The sequence below is a fragment of the Dendrobium catenatum genome, unplaced genomic scaffold, assembly GCF_001605985.2.
Source record: "Dendrobium catenatum unplaced genomic scaffold, ASM160598v2 fragScaff_scaffold_1117, whole genome shotgun sequence".
NCBI classification, from domain to species: Eukaryota; Viridiplantae; Streptophyta; class Magnoliopsida; order Asparagales; family Orchidaceae; genus Dendrobium; species Dendrobium catenatum.
Genome location: NW_021319579.1, coordinates 2546257 through 2565949, shown reverse-complemented (window position 1 = coordinate 2565949; position 19693 = coordinate 2546257). Strand labels below are relative to the sequence as shown.

Below are 19693 nucleotides of genomic sequence, written 5' to 3'. Positions count from 1 at the left end.
ATCTCATGAATAGACTTATTTATTATGAAAGAAAGAAGATGAATCCAAACCAAACAATAGTTGCACTAAAATGATGAAAAAGCTATAAATTAGAGGAGAACCAAAAACTAGTTGAGACGATAGATCTAAATTTTTTTAGATTTTTTAAATAATTTCTACTCAAATCCTTGAATTCTAATATTTTTAAACAATATTTTATAACAATATTATTTAAATAAGCTCATGACTAATGAATCAAGTTGTAACTAGCTCAAATTAAACTCATTAATTAATCAAGCTCAACTCATGATCTATTAATCAAGTTACAACTAAGCTGGCTCAAAAGTCGACTTCACTCGATTACAATCCTACCTGCAGCAACTTCATATGCATTCTATCTGTAGTAGATTATATCTAATTAATGGCTTATAGATGAAAGGCTGCACAAAAACCCTTGGACATAAGTAGGTAAGCTGATCGTAATTAGAAATTGGACAAGGAATTAAATTAGTGTATCAAGAGAACAAGAAATCACAATTAACAAACAATCCATCTTCATGCAAATACATTGCTTTCCTTTGCCGGCGTATTGGCGAATTTCCATGAATGTGGCACTAAGTGTCCATAAAGTCTATCCCCCGCCACCTCTTCAATGGACACTGCACTAGAAATGTCTTTCATGTCATCCTCTGTAAGCTTGATCAGTAGCGTATTAATGTTGTCGTCAAGGTGTTTAATCTTTGTTGTTCCTATCAACCAAAAGACAAAAATGAAATGGTCAGATACTTTCTGTTTTAGTCTTAAGCGCTTGGAAGGAAGAATGATGAGAAGATTCTATTCTCCATTTGCATCCACGAAATGAAAACTTCAGAGGGGAAATCCTAATTAAACCATACAAATGACACGTATTTAATTAGCTCAATAGAATGCTACACAGAAATGACCAGTATTCCTACATGCAAAGAAGAATTGATGTTCACAATATAACCACCTTGCATGTAATTTTGTTTCCCATCATAAAAGAGGGTTCTAGTACTTCTTATGAGAATAAGAGACTAAGGTCTGACGACAATCCCCCCCGAAGTATTTATATTTTTGTGTACAGTTCCACAACTTATCATTGATTTTCAGATCTTCCATGTTATGCAAATATGAATATTTGTGTTCATTGAAAATGCAATTCATGTAATTTGATTCTTAATTTTTGTTTCTAATTATTTTAAAAGTATAATCATGCCTATGATGACAGCTCCTATATAAATGAGATTTATTATTTTGAGTAATCTATCATTTTAGCTCATTACAGCACCATTTCAACTCACCCTATTGGATTTCACTTAAGCACATGTGGGGGATTTCACCAAGTCAGTGCTCTTCTCCACACTCTCTTCACGCTATTCTCAGTTACTACAGTTCCCGCTGTTGTTTACACTATTGATATGTATTGAAGGATCCTGGGACCCAGAAGTCTTCGTAGGGTCCTTGAGCACATAGATTAAATGTCTCTTCCTGTTCTAATCGCAGACCTCTTGGAGATAATTTTTTTTTTTAATTTTTTTTATAAATAGCGTAGATTTAGTTTCATTGCAAGTCTCTTGGAGAACCTATAAATACTTTCATATTTTGCCCAAAATCAAGCAATAAAATTTTAACTTTTCAAAATTATACTATTGAGCCCCACTCAAGTAAAATAAAAAATAAAAATAAAAATTTCATCATTTTTTACTTGCTCAAATCTTGCGCAAATACCGCCTGCTACAGTCCCATCTCGCAGTCCTACAAACAACATCGAATCCAGTCGCCCATCCCTCGCGTGCGTGACTTCCTCTCCATTTCATGCTCCTATTTGCGTTATTAAAATGAGGAAAAAGCCTCACTTTGTTCGCTTCTTCCTCCACGCTCAAAATCTCAAATCCCTTCCTTCACACACACAGGCTACGGCTCTTCTCAATTCCTCCACTTTACGCTAACACCTTGCTCGAGCTCCAATCCCCCCTCCTTCCACGCTCAACTCCAGCAACCAATCCTTCAGTCTCAGTCAACCTCAAAACTACAATCCAAACCCACAACTCTTGTGATGAGCCCTACCGTCGATTCATCCCTCTGACTCTGCTAGCCCCAACCTCACAATCCCCGCCTCTCATCAACTCCAATCGAACCAAGCCGTCTCGGCCATCTCCCATCAAATCCAAATCAACCCACCTCCTCTGATTTCCTCCCTCACACAGTAGCATCGAATCATCCACATCCGCCTCTGCCTCACCAAATCCCAAAGCTGCAATTCACCTAGCTGTTCACGACACCAAATCCAACCATGATCCAATCCATATAGCCTGCCTCCATTTTAGAGCCGACCGCGCCAATCTCTCGCCATAGTTCAATGATCCGACCGAGCTTCCTTTACCTTTGCCTCACAGTCGAGCATCCAACCAATCCCATTCGACGCCAAGCCTCCAAGCCCAGCCGATCCATTGTGCTGCACAACTCTGATCGCACACCAAAGCCGCATCACCTGCTCCGACCCAGCTGCTGTTTGATATCCCTCCTTAGCTCCAAAGAGCCTATCCGACTCCCATCTGAACCCATGCATGCTGATCGAAGCCTCTCTCTAGCTTCCGATTTTTGACACCTCCCTTAACCGAGCCCATCTTCCATCTACAAACAGCTGTACCGAGCCCACTTCCCCTCCTCACAAGCAAACCTCACACCACTCCCTCTTCTATATACATTCTAACACATTACACTCAATTACATAATCCTAAAACTAACTCCACTCTACAGCCAAAAAACTACATCATTTTCTCTGTTTTCTCCCTCTAACAAAGGCTTTAATCTACAATCTCCTTTCTCTCTCTATATTATTATTATTATTTAAAAAAAGAGAGAAGTAAGAAAAAAAGAGAATTTCAAAAAAAAGGGGTGAAAAGAAAAGAAAAAAAGAGAGGAAGAAGATATTTTGTGCATTTCTATATTTTTGTCTGCTCGTTGTTGTCCCGACACCGCCACCACCGACCTTGCTTGTTAAGGTATAATGACTTCAAAACTCAAAAAGCCCAAAAATCCTGCTTTTTGGCGCTCGCGGAGCACCGAAAAATCACATATACATGCTTTTTTCTAGCGTGGTGGGAGAGAATCCGGTGTGAAGCTTACGGCAAAATTGGAAGGCCCTATACAAGTTTTTCTCTAGTGTGGTGGGGACAACTTTAAGTACCAGTGAATGTGACGTCATGCTTGCAGGAAAGAACCATGCATTTCAGACATGTACCCCTGAAGACTCATACATGCCTTTATTTGGTGTGGTGGGATTGAAGACCAAGGCTGCGGTGTCGTCCAACACATAACATACACATTTTTCGCTAGCGTGGTGGGAAGGCCCAGCTCCTGAAATTCCCTCTAAACGGGGGAGACATCGGGAGGCTGTCGAAATTCAAAGTGAAGATGCATAAGACTTATATAAAATACAGGGGACTTTACTTGAACGAAAACAACAGGGAACCGGACCTTAAACTAATAAACACACGTTGAAATTGAAAGTATAAAATACTAAATAACAATTTTGATCACTCAAATGAATATCATCAAACAAATATGGGACTCATAGTGAAAATTTTTCAAACATGATTAACATGCAAGCAAACATGTTAGTCTCTTACAAGCACTGAAAGTTAATGTACGATGAACATCAACAAACAAGCAAGGGAATCATGGTATGCAAAGAACAGTAAACATATAAAGTACAACAACATGCATAAGACTGTGAACAGAAACATGATACTTGCACAAATACAGTAGTTTATCTGTAGGCGGAGGGAGATTTGTAATGAACACACAATCCAGCTTACAAGCAACAACAGGAGGCTAGATGGTTGCAATGAATGTAATAGCATTCTCAATCAATTTAAAAACAAGCACATAAAACCCCTACAAGGAAAGAGGGTTGATAGGTGATGAATTATGGCAAGTAGTTAACAAAAGTATGTATGAAAAGTTCAAAAAAGAATATGGCTTGCATACAACTAATACTGTGAACGTGTTAATCTGCCTTCTAGCAATGGGATTGATGCGTAACGAATGTGATGGATTCCCCACAAGTATAGATGAGAGATGTCCAACAAATATAACAACCTCCATTAAACACACTCATCCACTCGTAAACAATAAAATTCCTTATAAACACATGCAATGCAACATGTAGTGAATACTACAGTCCCTCCAATCAATGACTGCCATCTCGTAGATAAGTGCACTAGTTCCCTACGAACACTGAAAGTTAACGTACAATGAGCGTAGTAAGTTTCCAATTAACGTATGTAGGGAAATCAACAATGAATGCAAACCATTCGATAATAAATGTTGACATGCAAATGAGCACACTGATTTGCCGGCAAGTAATGACAGAGAGTGTGCTATAAGTATGATGGATTTCCTGTGAACACATATATGAAAACCACATCATTTACAAGAAAGAATGACATGATTACAATACATACGAGCATCCGCAAGCAAATTTAGGAGACTCATCATGCATATAGTAGTCCATCTACATATGACGACAAACAATGTGCATTAGATGCTTAATCTTCCTTACAGTCAACAACCATGCAATAGCAGTTAAATACATCGATCCTTTGCAAGCAAAGACTAATGACGTATAGCAAATACAAGCACCTATGAGTTGTTGCAGGAGACATGTTGTACACATTACATGCCATCTATGAGAAACTGCAAGAGATTCATTATTGCACGACAACTACCTGCATAAAGCAACGGACAACCCATCGCACAATGCTAAAATTCACCTATAAGAAAAAGTAGAGAATCAGTAGTAAAAAGCTACGAGTCATTGACAAGATGTCACATCAGATAAATCAGCTCACCTGTAAGTGACAGGTGGAAGACTCCTGATAAGTTGTACAACATATTCGCCGACATAAATACATTACAATAAGCTAAATACCAACCATTAAAAAGGCGGACGAGGCGTCCGCATTGAGTCGCGCCTCAAGTCGAGGCGGAAGTCATGCGTATTGGGGCTTACGCCTCGAACCATCCAGCGAAGCTTACGATTTTTCGCAGGAGGCGTACGCATCAGAGCGTAACGCCTCGAGGCAGTATGAGGCACCGCCTCAAAATTTTTTATTCGGTATATATGTAAGTACGAAGCAGTCGATTCGTGTTCGTGTATAGGATTAGGGCTTCCTGTGAGAATTGAGAGGCGAACTGGAGGCGAAGCTATAAGGGAAAGAGACGAAGCCGTGAGGGAAGGAGACAAAGCCGTGAGTGCAGGAGACGAAGTCGGAAGGAGACGACGCAGGAAACGAAGCCGAAAGAAATAACGGCTTTGAAAGCAGGAAACGAAGTCGAAGTTGTGAGTGCAGGAAACGTTCAAGCCTTAGTTAGGTAGGAAGAGCAGGTGAGACTTTGACGTGCAGTAACGAAAGCTTGAATAACTCTTGATTCGGCTTTCTTTCATTCGTCCGCTCAGTACATGCTCGGTACTGCTAGGTATCGCTAGGTAACGCTCGGTACGAGCAAGTATATGCTCGGTACATAGCGGTACATGCTCAGTACAACTAGATACATGCTCGGTACCGAGCCAGTACCGCTCGGTACCGAGCAAGTATATGCTCGGTACCACTTGGTACATGCTCGGTACGGAGCGGTACATACTCGGTACCACTAGGTACATGCTCGGTATAGAGCCAGTATCGCTCGGTACCGAGCAGTATATGCTCGGTACCACTCGATCTCTTTCCATACAAATAATTTACGAACTTAAAAAAAAAAAACAGAATTTCAAAATTTCTCTTACAAGTCGAACCCCGCCAGGGGGCAGCGCCCCTTGGACCCCCGAGAGACCGGTATATTGTTGTATTCCTGTTGTCCTATTGTTGATTTTTTATGTTGATTATTTAATATTTCTATAAATTATTAGCATGACTAGTGGCACAAGAAGGAAAGATCCTGCATGGAAATATGAAACTCAAATTGAAGTGTCAGGCGAAGGTGCAAAGAAGGGATATGTTTACATGAAATATAATTTCTGTGAGAAATGCATAATTGATGGCGTTAAGAGGTTGAAGGATCATCTAGCCTGCACTCATGTCAATTTGGGATCATGTGCAAAAGTACCTGATGAGGTGAAAAAGGAATGTACAGATTATTTAAAGAAGTTTACCACCACAAAGGAGGTCACACAAAAAATATGGAAGAGATGATAGGAAACTCTTCTTACTATAGATCACAGCATGAAGGTTCTAGTAGTGGAAGCCATCTAGTTTCTTCTAACCGAGGCACTCGGGGTCCCATGGATAGATTTATGATGAATATTGATGACGAGGATAACATAAACATTCAGGATCTTCAGCCTCCTACTTCTACAAAAGAACTCAGGAACAAAGTTTATTTGGATATCGTCAGATTCATCTATGAAAATGGGATTCCATTTAATGTTGTTAGGAGTCCGTCATGGATCAATATGTTACGATCTGTTGGAAGCTATGGAAGAGGACTACAACTTCCAAGCATGTATGAGCTGAGAACTTGGATGCTGAATGAGGAGGTTAAGACAACTTCAAAAATGATGGATGATGTTAAGAAGACTTGGATTGAGATAGGAGTGACAATAATGTCAGATGGTTGGTCAGATATTCGACATAGAAGTATTATTAATTTCTTGGTCAACAATCCATATGGAACAGTTTTTTTTCAAATCAGTAGATGCTTCAAATGCTTCAAGCTTTGTAAATGATGCACAATTATTGTTTGAAATGTTGGATGAAGTTGTGGAGGAAGTGGGAGATGCCTTAATAGTACAGGTTGTTACTGATAATGCAAGTGCATACAAAGCAGGGAGAATGTTAATGGAGAAAAGACCTCACCTTTACTGGACTCCTTGTGCTGCACATTGTATTGACTTGATGCTTGAGAGGTTGGGACAGTTGCCTCAACATAAATCAGCCATATTGAAGGGCAAATTCGTTAGTAAGTTTATATACAATCATTCGTGGGTACTCAGCTTGATGAGAAAATTCACTGACAAGGAAATTATTAAATCTGCTGTTACAAGATTTGCTACTGCATATTTAATAATGCAGAGATTCAAGGAGTTAAGACAACCTTTGGAAGCAATGTTTGCTTCTGAAAAGTGGGATAAAAGTTCATGTATATGGTCAACTTGAGGATTTTCATTTGAAGAAGGGAATGTTTGGATTTAGAGCAGCACAAGCATGCTACAAAACACGATCTCCTGATATGTTTATAGTTTGTGTATTTCTAATTTTAATGTTAATATTTATGTTCAAGTCTTCTACTTCAACCTATACTAGCAAAAATAATAATAATAATAAAAACTATATTTAAATAAGTGAATAAGACGTAATTTTTGCATATGAATATTGACCTGGAATAGGAGCAACATCATTGCCTCGATGAAGAATCCAGGCCAGAGCAAGCTGAGAAGGCTTACACCGATGCTTAACGGCTATGTTTGCTAGCCTGGCATATAAAACCTTGTTTTTTTTAAGTTGTCCCCAGAGAACCTCGGATGAAAAACCTAACAACAAATAGAAGAACAATGAATTTAAGAAAAGATTGAGTTAAAAAGTTCAGTAACCTGAGGTCATCCTGAAGTTAAGGATCTCCTGAAACATAAAGCATAAAATCTGTCTAAGTTATTGTACCAAGAAACTGTTCACAGGAATGCTTTCCACAACAGCTTTCCCACCAAAAAATCCACGCCCAAGAGGACTATAAGGAACAATCCCAATGCCAAGTTCCCTGCTTGTAAAACAACTATTATTGATCTGAACTAGACAATTCATCCAACTGAGAGTATATGTAGAGATAAGACGGATCCAGTAAAAATTAACACACAAAAGCGCATTGAAAAAAAAAATCTAAAGTTAAAGTATGATATTTTTTTAATGTTTTATGTATCAGGCTACCCGCAATGCCAACAGGAATGAAATAGTTGCAAGCAACAACCAGGGAAATTCAATGGGAACTTAAATGACAGTAATAAGTGATATGAGCAGCATGAGCACTCCCATCCGCCAAAAAAGAAACAAGAAAAAAACAACCTTTGCCCCTACTATCCCACGGACACTAAAAACTCCTCACATATTGGCCATATATAGCATCTCTAAGGAAAAAATGTTTTTCTTAAAGGACAATGTTTTTCCGGAGCTCGAGAAACGAATTTGTCAAAGGAAGCAATGTTTGGTAGCACTAAGGATTTCATTTAAACAGGATTTCATAAATTTGTAATAAAGTCATTGAGAAACAGTTGTAAAACCTCAAGTCCTCGAAATAGACTATTTAAACCATACAGAATTTAATCAACAATTGAATTATTAATTAATTAATAATTTATTAAATTAATTAACTAATCATTTCTATTTAGATAAATTAAATAAAAATAGTAACAATTATTTAAATTATTATTTTTATTATGATTTATTTTATTTTATTTTATAACTAATGTATATATATCTTGCTTTTTTAATTAAATATTTATAGTTATAGCTGATTAAATTTTTTATCGAATTGAAATAAAATTATAATTAGCATAATCTAATATCTTTATTAATTATTAATTAGTTAATGAATTAAATATAATAATTTTCATTAAAATAAGTGTGGGCTCAGAAAATTCGGCCTCGGCCTCCGCCTGACTGTTGCTTTTTCTTTTCATGAAGAGTTTTAACGGATTAAGTTCCAGGGTAAATTTTGGAAGGCAGATGGGTTTGTAGATAAGAGACTACCCTAGAGATTTCGCCTTCATTTTGCGAGGACTTTATGATCTGAGTTCTAGCTTCCTATAGGTGCAAGCCCCTATAGTTAATTACCCCTCCCGGAATTAAGAAGGTTTATTTATGGCTAATTAGGTTATTTTATTTTCATTATGTGAATTAAGTTTTGATGTAGTTTTCTTTGGAGTTGTTCCTAGTGTCGTCTATGGTTTGTAGAGAGTCAATCTACCTAGCTAATAGTAGATCAACTTGTATCTTAGTTTGTTGTGTCGATATCTCATTCTTTCTCGTTAATTTATGTTGTGTTTTCTCTTTGTTATTGTTGTTTTTGTTGTGTGGAGATCGGATTCCTACCAAATTGGTATTAGAGCACCTTTTTTGTGACCTACGACGACTGAGAAGGTTGATGCATTGGAGAAGAGACATGATGAGGAAGTTGGAAATCTGGAATCTAAATTTGGAGAGTAAATTTCAGCAAATTGAGGGCAGATTTTCGAATCGGGAAGAGATAATGAAAATGATATTAGAGTTTCAAGTCACAATCGCATCATTAGAGGCAAGATCACCATTGACCGGACAAGGTAGTGAGGGAAACCCTAAATAGGGATGATGAGGGAAGATCGAGAGGCGAAAATTTTGGAGAAAGAAGAGGAGATACCACCTTTAGAGCCACTTCTAAGAAGGGGAAAGGAGGAAGGGTATGCTGACGAAGAAATTGGGATGATGAAGATCAGTGAGCTGATTTGAGGGAGAGGGAAATATTGAGGGATCACAACACCCACTACACCGGAGGGGGAAGAAGTTATTTGGCAAGTGGCAATCCTAGAGTGAGAAAGTTGAAAATGTCGGTTTTTTAGGGAAAAGATACTCACGGGTGGAATTATAAGGTGGAACGATATTTTGCTGTAAATGAGTTGATAGAAGATGAAAAACTCACCTCAACCGTTTTATAACTGGAAGGAAAGGCTCTGTCCTGGTACCAGTGCAGATTCTTGCGAGATCTGATCCAATTATTGAGGGAGTTCAAAGACTGTCTACTAGAACATTTTTGAATCAATTAGGCAGAAGACATCTATGAACAGCTCTTTGCTCAGCAGCAGGAGGGGATGGTGATAGAGTACTGTGAGAAGTTTGAGTACTTCTCGAGCCGATTGGGAAGGTTGTTAGAGACTGTTCTAGATAGAAACTTCATGAATGGGCTCAAGCATGATATTCGAGCAGTTGTTGGAGTATTGACACCACTTGGCTTAAGAGAAGGTATGGAGTTAGCCCAACTGGTGAAGGATAAGAACTCTTTCGAGAGCAGTCGTAGCAGTAATTCGAGATCTCCTACCGTACGACAACTACACTCGCAGCAAAGGTACACATGGTGCCTATTTAGAAGGAAACCCAAAGGGATAGAGGTCAGGGAGTATGACTAGGGAAGAACTTCAAGAGGTTGACTGAGTTAGAAATTTAGGAGAAGATGGCCAAGGGCTTATGCTTTAGGTGTGATGAGAAACTCGCTCCATGCCACCGTTGTAAGGATCGTTCGTTATAGGTCTTGACAGTCTACGATGAGGAAAATGCGGCATAAGAGGAAGTACAAGAGGAAGATGATAAACTCCACTTAGATGTTGCATAGATATCCTTAACTCAGTGGTTGGGTTCACACCGAACCACACCATGAAGGACAAGGAGAAGATCGACCATTAGGAGGTGGTAATACTGGTGATAGAGGAGCTACCCACAACTTTATTTCCAATTGGACGATGGATCAGCTGGGATTGAAATTAGTGGATATGGGGAGCTTTGGGGATATATTACGAGAAAAGCAGAGAGGAGTAGAGGAATTTGCAAAGGGGTGATCGGATCCCCTTTGCCTCACTAGCATGAGACATACACCTCAATCTATTTATATATATATTTTTATTTTAAAAGTTACCTAAATCCTATATAAAAGCCCCAAAAACAATCATTCCTTCTTGCAGCCCAAAGCCACAACAACTTCCTCTCAACCACCTTCACGATAACCATCACCGTCGTAGACGCCGCAGGGGATCACTAGAAAGCCGCACGCCACCACCATCTCCTCTTAAAATTTTGGAGTATTATCTTTTTGTTGATGACAAATATTTATGAAAGATGAAGATAATTGAAATAAATGAAGAAGCAGATTGAGAGGATTTGGACCCTACAGGATGAGATAGGAAAGAAACCAATTTGTTATGACTGTGACTCAAATAAATCCCCTTAGTAATAATAGGACAAATGATTTGAGTTCTGGCTAATTATTTCAGCTTTCTTTAGGACTTAAACGTATATGAGCAGGCAACTGGGAAAGAAAAAATTTAGAGTTGAACTTAATGTTATATGATATTTTAATACAATTCATATATTTTATGTTGTTTTGTTCCTATAATATTCAGTGTTCAATTCTATTTCAAATAATTTACAACTTAATACTTTACATCTTATACCATTTTTTGTTTCATATATATATAAATTTGTTATTTCATAGTTCAATAGAAAGTTAATATGTTATTCTTTAACATATAATTTGGATATTATATAAAAATTTAATTTTAACTTTTATTTTGACTTTATGCAATTTTTTAGATTTTGAGGCTTACGTCTCGCCTCACGAACGAAAAACGCCTCAATACCCAATTGCGCAATTTGAAATATTGGGTGATCCTAATCCTTCTAGAGGTTCAGGTATTGGAAGACTTTCTGCCATTAGATTTGGGAAGCACAAATGTGATTCTGGGATGAAGTGACTGCAAAAATTGGGGAAGACTAAGATTGATTGGAAGGCTCTAACGATTAAGTTCAAGGTTGAGGGGAGGAAAGTGATTATTACATGGGATCCTAGCCTATCCAAAACTACGATTTTACTCAAAACTATGGTGAGGGAAACCCAGGGTGAAGGAGTGAGATTTTTGATGGAGCTATAGAGTTTGAAAGGAGAAGAGGATGGGAAAAGATAGAAGCATCAGACATGATTCAACCACTCCTACAACAATATCGATAGGTGTTCTAACAAGTTCAGGGGTTGCCTCCTCTGCGGGAACACGAGCATGCTATCATCTTGAAAGGAGTCTCACCTATTAATGTTTGTCTACACAATTATCCCTAAATTCAAAAAGATGAAATCGAGAGATTGATCAAAGAGATGTTAAGGCAAAGATCATTCGACCCAGTGTCAGTCCATTTTCCAGTCCAATGCTATTAGTGAAAAAGAAAGATAGCAGTTGTAGGTTTTGTAAGGACTACTGGGTATTGATCAAGGATACTATGTCAGACAAGTTTCCTATTTCAGTTATTGATGAGTCGCTAGATGAGCTTTATGGAGTGGTGTTTTTCTCAAAGATTGATTTGAAGATAGAGTACCATCAGATCCGAATGAGGCCCAAGGATGTTCCCAATATGGCATTTAGGACTCATGAGGGACACTATGAGTTTTTAGTGATACCTTTGTATGAAATCTCTTAAGTAAAAAAATATTAAACTCTTAAATATTGAGGCGTCTTTTAGTGTGGTGATTGAAATTTCATTAAGAAACTCCACAGTTAAGCGTGCTCATTCCGGAGAAATCCTGGGATAAGTGACATTTTGAGAAGTTACACCAACAAGACAAAAACGTGAGGCCTTAGGCCAAAGCAGACAATATCTCGATAATTAAGAGTTTGGTTTGTTATATTTTTTGCCTCACTAATGCTCCAACTACTTTCTAGTCCCTGAAGAATAGGATATTATAACCATATTTGTGGAGGTTTGTGTTAATCTTCTTTGATGATATTTTGATTTACAATAGAGTTGAGGAGGGGCACTTAAAACACTTGGGATTGATGTTATCCACTCTACGGGACCACCACTTTCTAAGGAAATGCTCATTCTCCATTCTAGAGTGGAGTGTTTGAGGCACGTGGTATCACAGGACGGAGTAGTAGCTGACTAGAGAAAAATTAAGGTCATGCTGAGATGGCCAATACCCAAGAGCTTAAGAGATTTGAGAGGGTTCTTGGGGCTTACAAGCTACAACAGAAAGTTCATTAAGGGATACAGTTCAATAGCCTAACTTTTGACCGAGGAACTAAAGAAGGATAATTTCAATTAGGGTGAAGCATCTGATACGCCCTAGGGTTTCACCAATTCGATTTTGCCCTAATTTCTCTCAAATGAACATGAGAGGAACAAAACAAGATCAAAAGCAAAGATTTTCCACGGTAAAATCCTTAGAGTTGTGCACTTTGATGATTTTCGGATTAGGCCACAAACCCTCCAAAACTTTGAAGGAAAACTCTCAAAATTAGAGCACAATCATAAAAAAGAGAAGGGAATCCATTTAGTATTGAAAGGGAAGCAAGTTCAACACAAAAGAAAGATACAATTTGTCCACTTCGAGAAGGACAAGGTCTCCCACTACAAACCCTAGAAAAACAAGAGAAGGAAACTAAGAGGCTAAGAGAAAACTCCAAATGCATAACCCTAGAAATCCCCCCTCAATCCCTACTTAAAGCAAGCAAAAGACCCAACCAAACCCACTAGTGGGCTGCCCAAATTGAACCGCCCAGCTCAGGCTAGACCTGAGCCAAACCGGTTCAGAAATAGACCGGTTCCGCTCAAGCCGAACAGCCCCGTCCCGCTCCACCTCCCTGCTTCGGCGGATCGAACGGGCGCGCCGGTGCGGCGCCCGTTCCGGCTGTTTCCGCGCGTCGCGGGGTAGCCCACCCTCCCTCTGCCGGTCGGCGTCGGCAGTGGCCCGCATCAGCATCTACCAAGGTTTTTGAAGAGTTGAATAAGGCAATGACTAGCGTGCCAGTGTTAACCTAACCAGACTTCAGACAATCTTTTGTAGTGGAGACAGATGCTTCAGGGTATGGGCTAGAAGATGTACTTATGCAAGACCAAAGATCAGTGGCTTATTTCAGTTAGTTGTTGACTGTTAGGGGGAGGCTCAAGTCAATCTACGAGAAGGAGCTGATGGCAATTATGTTGGCTATCCAAAAGCGGTGACCCTCCCTATTGGGGTGATATTTCATTGTCAGGATTGATCAAAGAAGTTTAAAGTTTCTTCTATAACAAATGATGGTTACGGAGGAGCATCGAAGGAGGCTTTCGAAACTGTTTGGTTATGATTTTGAGATTCAGTATCGACCAGGATAGAGAACAAGGACACAGATGGATGATTCAAGTGTATGGGGGAGCCCCACAAGATTGCATTGTTTGTTCCCTTAGTTGTGGACTGGGAGGCTTTGAGAAGGGAAAGTCAACAAGATGAAGGATGGGAGAAAATTAGGAGAGATTTATTGGGGAACAAAGATATCCATCCAAGCCATACCTTAGTCGATCTGAGATTGTTATAACAGGGGCATTTGGTGATATCGAGGAAGTCACCATATGTACCCAACTTGCTGTGGGAGTTCCACGGTAGTGCCATAGGAGAGCACTCGAGGGGTACAAAAGATTTATCATAGGCTTGTAACCGAATTGTATTGGGGTGGAAAGTAGAAAGAAGTGAAGGAGAGAGTGGCCAACTGTGATATCTGTCAGAGGCAAAAATACACAGCGATGGCTCCAGGAGGACTACTGCAACTTCTAGCTCTGCCCAAGAAGGTACGGGAAGAGATAACCATGGATTTCATAGAAGGTCTACCAAAATCGGGGGGATTTTTAGTTATTTTAGTAATAGTGGATAGGCCGAGCAAGCATGCTCATTTCATTCCCTTGTGATACATACACAATGGTTTCAATGGTAGCAAAATTTATTCAAGAGGTGGTCCGCTTATATGGAATTATGGAGTCCATTAGTGTTAGATAAAGACAAGGTGTTCCTGAGCCACTTCTGGAGAGCTATTCAGGATGCAAGGTACCATTTTGAAGAGAAGTACAACATAACATCTACATAATGATAAACAAACCGAGGTGGTGAATAGGAGTGTGGAGATTTATTTGAGATGTTTTGTATCAAAAACACCCAAGACCTTGGTGAAGTGGTTACACGTTGGGCTGAGTATTGGTATAATACATCCTACCCGAGATAGGATATTGGAAGAGCTAAAGGGGCACTTACTGATGGCACAACAAATTATGAAGAAGAAGGCTGACAAGCATAAAGGGGGTGTGCAATTCGAGGTGGGTGATAATTATATTTGAAGATTCAACCCTATAGATAGAAGGCCTTAACTCGAAGAAGAAATGAAAAGTTATCTCCATGATACTATGGGCCTTATGAGGTTTTTGGAGAGGATTGGTGTAGTGACGTATCTTTTGCAGCTACCCCCTACTTCCACCATACACCTAGTGTTCCATGTGTCCGGACTGAGGAAAGTTATTGGCAACCACAGTCCATCAGCGACTCTGTCAATGACCTTGACAAAAGAAATGGAGGTAATCCAGGAGCCAAGGTAAGTAAAAGGAGTTCGCTCAACTAGTAGGAACTAGAGAAGTGTTGCTCGAGTGGAAGATCTACTCGGCTATGAAGCAACATGTGAACCGTACTGAATGATTCAGCTGCAGTTTCCTTTGTTCGATCTTGAGGGCAAGATTGCTCTTTGGGAGGAGAGTGCTGATGGACCAACTAAGCCTATGGACCCCACTAGTGTGGGCGGCGAGCAAGGAGAGAGGACGCTAAGGTGGATTCAAATTTGTCCCCTTCGACAAATATTCACCCCAGGTCTACAAGGTACCCTTAGACGACGCAACTCATGGCTGCCGAAAAGGATCCTTCTGTCAAGTTGGGTCGACTACCTCCTCGGACTAAGTAGACCAATGATCATGATGACCCGGGCCGACGGAATCATGGGATCTTAATCGGGACCATCATCCATTCTCCCATCATCCGCTTTAAGTACAAGATGATAAAATTTTCAATTATATAAATAAAATTCTCAAACTCATACTGCTACTATATGCCAGATACATGTATTTGATTGACGACTAGCCTTAATCGACAGTTCTCTCTTGTTATCATGAGAAGGCGTAATTAACTATAGGGGCTTGCACCTATAGGAAACCAGAACTCAGATCATAAAGCCTTACAAAATGAGGGTGAAATCTCTAGGTAGCGTCTTATTTCAAACCCAATCCGCCTTTTGAAAATTTATGCTGAAACCTAATTTGTTATAACTCCCCCAAAAGCAGGGGACGCCAGGGCGCAAATTTTCAGATTCCTTATCCCCACGTAGTGGGATAAAGGCTTGATGTTGTTGTAGTTGTATAGTGTTATAGTACACACTTAGTGCACATGATACATGATGTTTTTCTTTGATGTACCGTGACATCTAAATAGTATAGGAGGTATGCTCCGCTACACTATAAGATATAGTGTGTGTTGTTTTTTGTGTTATTGGCATGTATGGTGAGTAGGGATGTCTATAAAAGAAATTATTGTAATTGCGATTGATCCAAATAAAAAAAAAAAAAACAGATATCTTTATTAAGGTCTAGCACACTTGCACATGAACATGAAAATTATAAGAGTAAAGAAGATTATGATTTGAGAGATTGAAGAGATGAAGAAGATGAGACAATTTTGGCTTATGTATATGATAATAATAAAAAAAGAATAGTTTAATTTTTTATGAATATAGGACTTGTAAACAAAGTAACTCTGTTTTGAACTTATGCTCTGCAGTTCAACATTTTATTTTAATATTATGCATTGCTACAACCATGATAGCTTTATTTGTATTCCTAAGTGCATTCATTGTCATGATAGTTTATTTTTATCTTGTTGTCCTTCATTTCATTAATCTTTATGTAAGTTAAAGCAATTTTATGCTCTATTTATTTTTTAAAGATATTTTCACTCTTACATTAATGAACTATTAAAAAAATAGTCATAGTTTGTTTATGATTTACACTATTTCTAAAATGATGTGGACTCATTATGGGCAAGGACTTATGACCCAGGAGAGTCTTATGTCATAATGCACTATTTTTTTTACAAGTATAATGCTTTTTCATTGATGGCCGCCTTAACACAAAAAATTCCTTTTATGGTGGATGTCCCTATCATAAAATCTATCAAGTCAATTCTCTAATCTATATTGAAATTGATTTTTCTAGATATATATTTCATTACTCTCTCTCTCTCTCTCTCCTCTCTCATAACTTCTCTATATGACTCATAACATTAACTCCCTTATATTACAACAATATTTAATATTTTCTTTGTTCTTAAATACCAAAATGCATGTGCTTCCTCGGCATTCTCTTACACATCAAAATTTCATTGGCAATATCTTCTAAATCTATTTCAATATCTCTCATAATTCTCTAAATCTTAAAAGATAACTCACATGGAAAATGGATTTAAAGCTTTAATTTTTTGCATCTTCTTTAAAGATCACTCAATTGCACCGCATCAATCTACAACATATTTCATGATTCTATTATTTCTGCTCTTCTATAAAGACTTCTTCCTTACAAGTGTTATACATAATTTCTCAAAATAACATTTCCAATTATCTTTCATGCCTTCATCTACAAATGAGATCATATCACCATCTTTGTCTTTAACAAATTCAATTTTATCAAAGTTTCTAAATCTTCAATCACATATCTTATCTATTTTATAGCTTTTGCAATCCTTACCACCCTCCGTGTAAGACTTCTAAGTTCTCTAGTCATTCTAATTCTTAATGTTATTTATCTTTTGCCACTCTTTTAAAGCAAAATTATTTTTCTTCGTAACTTAGTACCTCATCACTCCACTACCAAAATCCCTTTAATTATGTGCAATTAATTTATCAACTTTCCCACAAATTCTTTGGCAATATCATGTTAACACAACTAGTCATTTTCTCACACATCATTAGCCTTATCCAACTATTTTAGGCCCACTATAACATTATGCATTCTGCATTCATTTTTGTTTAGTGTTGCATGAGGTTTTAAATACATTCTACAAAATTGTAATGCAAAACTTTTTAAATCATCAGTGATATATAATTTTCACCCATCACCAAGCTATGGAGCACTTGCATCTCATTTATCGAGATTTAAGTCATTTTTTTATCTTGAAAAAATTTCAGTGATAATGAAAAACTTTAAGGATAAAAAGATGGAAGGAGAAAAATCACAACAAACAAAAGCAATAAATGAAAGTAAACCGTAAAAAAGAGATTAATTCTTTCTAAATAACATGATAAAAAATTTGCTGGGAACTTTACTTGGAAGTACCTAATTCCTTGGGCTTTTCACCTACATTTCAAACAATATGAGGTTAACCATGAAGGCTTTTTTGAAATGTGATGTCAGATGTAATATCATTGACTAAAGGCAGTTACAACTTGTTCATTTTAGCTTCTTTTTTTAGTTTCCTTGACAGTGCTATCTGGTTAAAGAATGCAGAATCAAATATCGACTCAGAAAACGCATGCACGACTAAAAATATCCAAGGAAAAGTTCGCAATGACCTGCATAAAGAAACTATCTCCTCTTCGATATCGCGAGACCACAGAGACCATTCCATTTGCACTGCACTGATTGGATGCACAGCATGAGCACGCCTAATAGTATCAGAGCTTGCCTCGGACAACCCGATGTACTTAACCATTCCTTCTTCCACCAACTTCTTCAGCTCCCCAATCTACTTGATCATAATTTATTTTAAGGAAAAAAGAGGAGGAATTAACCATCAAAGAATTCCAACAGAATTCATATGCGTATAAATTACTAAAAAATTTCCAACGATGTTCTTACAGTGTCCTCTATAGGCACTGACTTATCAACTCGGTGTTGATAATAAAGATCAATATAATCCACACCGAGTCGCTCAAGACTTTCTCTACAGCAAGCCCTCGCATACTCCGGTGAACCATTCACCAACAAACCACTCGGACTGGCTCCTGCAACACCAAATTTGGTCGCCAACTAAACCCTTTCTCGAGGTAAACGTCTCAATGCCTGTAACAAATTTTCAGATTTCTCCTTCAATTTCAAGTTTTCTAGGAGATTAGAAACAAGAGCAAGAAAAAGCTCGAACCTTTCCCACCAAAATCTCATTAGTATGAGGACCGTAAGCGTCGGATGTATCGAAGAAGGTGATCCCTCTGTTGAAAGCATGAAGGATTACAGATATCCCATTTTCGTCGTCGACTGGGGAGTTGTAAACTCCAGAAAGGCTCATGCAACCATAACCCAATTTGGATACCTATCCATAGAGAAGAAAAATGAATGTTTAGAGCAAAGAAGCGGATGGCGATCAGGAGAACATAGAAAAAGAAGCGTCTTAACTTCCAAGCCTTGGCTTCCCAACTTCACTCTAGGTATGAGGGTTTGTGTGCGATCCTCCATTTCTTGGCAACTGAGGAGGAGGTAAAGAGGCCTGCAATGCAAGGCCGCAACGGTCGTTATGTTGTAGTGGAGTGGAGGAATTGGACGCGTGCGCTATATTTCAAAGCTTCGAAAGCAGGAAAGCTGGCACTTGAGAACTGCGGCCTGTGAGAATAATTTCAGAAACAATTATTAGGTCCTCCGACCGACGGTGGGAGCTAAAATCGCTTCAAAAAAACGAGAAATATCAAACAAATATGGAGCAATATCAAGTAATAAGGAGGATTATCATCATGTAAGATCCAATATCGAGTTATACCAAGTTATACCGAGCAATACTGTACTGAGTTTTTCCTAGAAAAAACTCGGTATTTTTTTGTATAACTTGGTATAGCTCGGTATAACTCGGTATTGCTCGGTATAGCTAGGTATAACTCGATATGATCTTCACAGAGCGGTATTTCTTGTATTATCAAATAATACCTAGTAATACCGAGCAAATATCAAATTTTTTGGAGGGATTTTAGACATTCTTCTATTAGAATAATTAAATATATTAATTATGCGAGTTCTTATTAGGTTTACTTAGAAGAATGATGGGTCGGACCAGCCCTATAATAAGGAGTTTTTATTTGGTTCGGTCGACCGAATGAGAGAAACATTCGGTCGCAGGCAAAAATCGTACCGCGCTATTTTTG

At 38.3% G+C, this 19693-nt stretch overlaps 1 pseudogene; it reads right to left on the bottom strand.

Moving 5' to 3' along the window:
• Positions 1–237: 237 nt before the first annotated feature.
• Positions 238–19157, bottom strand: LOC110103252 (annotated as a pseudogene).
• Positions 19158–19693: the final 536 nt, after the last annotated feature.